Source organism: Salmo trutta, chromosome 28 (genome assembly GCF_901001165.1).
Source record: "Salmo trutta chromosome 28, fSalTru1.1, whole genome shotgun sequence".
Taxonomy (NCBI): domain Eukaryota; kingdom Metazoa; phylum Chordata; class Actinopteri; order Salmoniformes; family Salmonidae; genus Salmo; species Salmo trutta.
Window position 1 is genome coordinate 1,899,041 of NC_042984.1, and position 5,588 is coordinate 1,904,628.

Consider the following 5,588-nt stretch of genomic DNA (forward strand, 5'->3'; position numbering starts at 1 on the left):
GATGTCTCCTGGTCTGACCAACACTGCTCTAGCTCTGTCACCTTCCACCTCAGATGGGATGTCTCCTGGTCTGTCACCTTTCACCTCAGATGGGATGTCTCCTGGTCTGTAAAACACCGCTCTAGCTCTGTCACCTTCCACCTCAGATGGGATGTCTCCTGGTTTGTCACCTTTCACCTCAGATGGGATGTCTCCTGGTCTGTCACCTTTCACCTCAGATGGGAAGTCTCCTGGTCTGTAAAACACCGCTCTAGCTCTGTCACCTTTCATTGCAGATGGGAAGTCTCCTGGTCTGTAAAACACCGCTCTAGCTCTGTCACCTTTCACCTCAGATGGGAAGTCTCCTGGTCTGTCACCTTCCACCTCAGATGGGATGTCTCCTGGTCTGTTACCTTTCACCTCAGATGGGATGTCTCCTGGTCTGTAAAACACCGCTCTAGCTCTGTCACCTTTCACCTCAGATGGGATGTCTCCTGGTCTGTCACCTTCCACCTCAGATGGGATGTCTCCTGGTCTGTCACCTTTCACCTCAGATGGGATGTCTCCTGGTCTGTCACCTTCCACCTCAGATGGGATGTCTCCTGGTCTGTCACCTTCCACCTCAGATGGGATGTCTCCTGGTCTGTAAAACACCGCTCTAGCTCTGTCACCTTTCATTGCAGATGTGAAAGTGCGACATAGGCGGATGTGGAGGATTGAGAGGCAGGCAACAACAAAAAAAACGGATTGATTTTGATGGGGATTTTTTGTTATCTAACTTAGATTGATGCACCTGTGCGTAAATCGACTGTAGGGGATTAAATAACCTAACCTAACCCAACCTAACCCAACCTAACCCAACCTAACCTAACCTAACCTAACCCAACCCAACCTAACCTAACCTAACCCAACCTAACCTAACCCAACCTAACCTAACCCAACCTAACCTAACCTAACCCAACCTAACCTAACCTAACCTAACCCAACCTAACCTAACCTAACCTAACCTAACCTAACCTAACCTAACCTAACCCAACCTAACCTAACCCAACCTAACCTAACCCAACCTAACCTAACCTAACCTAACCCAACCCAACCTAACCTAACCCAACCTAACCTAACCCAACCTAACCCAACCTAACCTAACCCAACCCAACCTAACCCAACCCAACCTAACCCAACCTAACCTAACCTAACCTAACCCAACCCAACCTAACCTAACCCAACCTAACCTAACCCAACCTAACCCAACCTAACCTAACCCAACCCAACCTAACCTAACCCAACCTAACCCAACCTAACCTAACCTAACCTAACCCAACCCAACCTAACCCAACCCAACCTAACCCAACCTAACCCAACCTAACCTAACCTAACCTAACCCAACCTAACCCAACCCAACCTAACCTAACCCAACCCAACCTAACCCAACCTAACCTAACCTAACCTAACCCAACCCAACCTAACCTAACCTAACCTAACCCAACCCAACCTAACCTAACCCAACCTAACCCAACCTAACCTAACCTAACCCAACCCAACCTAACCCAACCTAACCTAACCTAACCTAACCCAACCCAACCTAACCTAACCTAACCTAACCCAACCCAACCTAACCTAACCTAACCTAACCTAACCTTAAATAACCTAACCTAACCTTAAATAACCCAACCTAACCTAACCCAACCTAACCTTAAATAACCTAACCTAACCTTAAATAACCCAACCTAACCTAACCCAACCTAACCTTAAATAACCTAACCTAACCTTAAATAACCCAACCTAACCTAACCCAACCTAACCTTAAATAACCCAACCTAACCTTAAATAACCCAACCTAACCTTAAATAACCTAACCTAACCCAACCTAACCTAACCTAACCTAACCTTAAATAACCTAACCTAACCTTAAATTACCCAACCCAACCTTAAATAACCCAACCTAACCTTAAATTACCCAACCCAACCTTAAATTACCCAACCTAACCCAACCCAACCTAACCTTAAATAACCCAACCTAACCTTAAATTACCCAACCCAACCTAACCTAACCTAACCCAGGGTTAGGGTTGTCTCAAGGTGTGCTCTCAGGTGAAGAGACTGTGTTAATGTTAGGTTAGATTGGGTTGGGTTACAGTGTCTCAGTGAACTGATTTTAGATGACTAGAGATCCATTTATTAAAGTGACCAGTGATTTCAAGTCTATGTATATAGGGCAGCAGCCTCTAAGGTGCTAATGATTTAATTTTTATTTTTTATTTCACCTTTATTTAACCAGGTAGTCCAGTTGAGAACAAGTTCTCATTTACAACTGTGACCTGGCCAAGATAAAGCAAAGCAGTGCGACACAAACAACAACACAGAGTTACACATAAACAAACGTACAGTCAATAACTGTAATATTGCCTGTGTGTAGCTGATGTAGAGGAGTCAGGCGCAATAACATAAAAATATAAAATCTATGTACAGTGTGTGCGAATGTAGAGTAGGGAGGTAAGGCAATAAATGGGCCCGAGAGGCTAAAAATAATGACAATTTAGCATTAATACTGGAGTGATAGATGTGCAGATGATGATGTGCAAGTAGAGATATTGGGGTGCAAAAGAGCAAGAGGGTAAGTAATAATATGGGGATGAGGTAGTTGGATGGGCTATTTACAGATGGGCTGTGTACAGGTACAGTGATCGGTAAGCTGCTCTGACAGCTGATGCTTAAAGTTAGAGAGGGAGATATAAGACTCCAGCTTCAGTGATTTTTGCAATTCGTTCCAGTTGGCAGCAGAGAACTGGAAGGAAAGGCGGCCAAAGGAAGTGTTGGCTTTGGGGGTGACCAGTGAAATATACCTGCTGGAGCGCGTGCGTGTTGCTATGGTGACCAGTGAGTTAAGGCGGGGCCTTACCTAGCAAAGACTTTTAAATGATTAAATGATTTAAATGACCTGGAGCCAGTGGGTTTGGCGACGAATATGTAGCGAGGGCCAGCCAACGAGAGCGTACAGGTCGCAGTGGTGGGTAGTATATGGGGCTTTGGTAACAAAACGGATGGCACTGTGATAGACTGCATCCAATTTGCTGAGTAGAGTGTTGGAGGCTATTTTGTAAATGACATCGCCGAAGTCAAGGATCGGTAGGATAGTCAGTTTTACGAGGGTATGTTTGGCGGCATGAGTGAAGGAGGCTGATTCTAGATTTAATTTTGGATTGGTGATGTGTAATGTGAGTCTGGAAGGAGAGTTTACAGTCTAACCAGACACCTAGGTATTTGTAGTTGTCCACATATTCTAGTCAGAACTGTCCAGAGTAGTGATGCTAGTCGGGCGGGTGGGTGCGGGCAGCAATCGGTTGAAGAGCATGCACTTAGTTTTACTAGCATCTAAAAGCATTTGGAGGCCACAGAAGGAGTGTTGTTTGGCATTGAAGCTCATTTGGAGGTTTGTTATCACAGTGTCCAAGGAAGGGCCAGAAGTATACAGAATGGTGTCGTCTGCGTAGAGGTAGATCAGAGAATCACCAGCAGCAAGAGCGACATCATTGATGTATACAGAGAAAAGAATCGGCCCGAGAATTGAACCTTGTGGTACCCCCATAGAGACTGCCAGAGGACCAGACAACAAGCCCTCCGATTTGACACACTGAACTCTATCAGAGAAGTAGTTTGTGAACCAGGCTTGGTAATCATTTGAGAAACCAAGGCTGTCGAGTCTGCCGATAAGAATGCGGTGATTGACAAGAGTCGAAAGCCTTGGCCAGGTCGATGAAGACGGCTGCACAGTAGTGTCTCTTATCGATGGCGGTTATGATATCGTTTAGGACCTTGAGCATGGCTGAGGTGCACCCATGACCAGCTCGGAAACCAGATTGCATAGTGGAGAAGGTACGGTGGGATTTGAAATGGTCGGTGATCTGTTCATTAACTTGGCTTTCGGAGATTTTAGAAAGGCAGGGCAGGATGAATATGGGTCTATAACAGTTTGGGTCTAGAGTGTCTCCCCCTTTGAAGAGAGGGATGACCGTGGCAGCTTTCCAATCTTTGGGGATCTCAGACGATACGAAAGAGATGACTATTTAACAATCTGATGGCCTTGAGATAGAAGCTGTTTTTCAATCTCTCAGTCCCAGCGTTGATGCACCTGTACTGACCTCGCCTTCTGGATGGTAGCAGTGTGAACAGGCAGTGGCTCGGGTGGTCGATGTCCTCGATGATCTTTTAGGCCTTCCTGTGACATTGGGTGCTGTAGGTGTCCTGGAGGGCACATACGGCACCACTCTGCCAGAGCCCTCACCTCCTCCCTGTAAGCCGTCTCGTCATTGTTGGTAATCAGGCTTACTACTGTTATGTCGTCTGCAAACTTGATGATTGAGTTGAAGGTGTGTGTGGCAACATAGTGATGGGTGAACAGGGAGTACAGGAGGGGGCTGAGCATGCACCCTTGTCGGACCCCTGTGTTAAAGATCAGCGTAGTGGACATGTTGTTTCCTACCTTCACTGCCTGGGGGGCGGCCCATCAGGAAGTCCAGGACCCAGTTGCACAGGGCGGGGTTCAGACCCAGGGTCCCGAGCTTAATGATGACCTTAGAGAATACTATGGTGTTTGAATACTGAGCTAGAGTCAATGAACAGCTTTCTTGTCCATCTGGACAAGAGGTATTCCTCTTGTCCAGATGGGATAGAGCAGTGTGCAGTGCGGTGGTGATTGCATCGTCTCAGCCTCCAGTATTTATGCTGCAGTAGTTTATGTGTCGGGGGGCTAGGGCCAGTCTGTTACATCTGGAGTATTCTCTTGTCTTATCCGGTGTCCTGTGTGAATGTAAATATGCTCTCTCTAATTCTCTTTCTCTCTTTCTTTCTTTCTCTCGGAGGACCTGAGCCCTAGGACCATGCCTCAGGACTACCTGGCATGATGACTCCTTGCTGTCCCCAGTCCACCTGGCCATGCTGCTGCTCCAGTTTCAACTGTTCTGCCTGCGGCTACGGAACCCTGACCTGTTCACCGGACGTGCTTGTTGCACCCTCGACAATTACTATGATTATTATTATTTGACCATGCTGGTCATTTACGAACATTTTAACATCTTGACCATGTTCTGTTATAATATCCACCCGGCACAGCCAGAAGAGGACTGGCCACCCCTCATAGCCTGGTTCCTCTCTAGGTTTCTTCCTAGGTTTTTGGCCTTTCTCAGGAGTTTTTCCTAGGGAGTTTTTCCCAGACACCGTGCTTCTTTCACATGCATTGCTTGCTGTTTGGGGTTTTAGGCTGGGTTTCTGTACAGCACTTTGAGATTTCAGCTGATGTACGAAGGGCTATATAAATAAATTTGATTTGATTTGATTTGATTTTAAGCAAATTGAAGTGGTTCTAGGGTTTCAGGTAAGGTAGAGGTGATATGATCCTTGACTTGTCTCTCAAAAAGCACTTCATGATGACAAAAGTGAGGGCTACTGAGCGATAGTCATTTAGTTCAGTTACTTTTTGCGACATCACTGGCCACTTTAATAGATTTAATAACACGTGTGGTTGAATAGTAGAAAGAGGAGGAAGGGAAGCGCTACTAAGGTCCACAAGAGTAAATGTTGGTAGACAGAAGGTGCTCTTTGGTAAAAGGGGT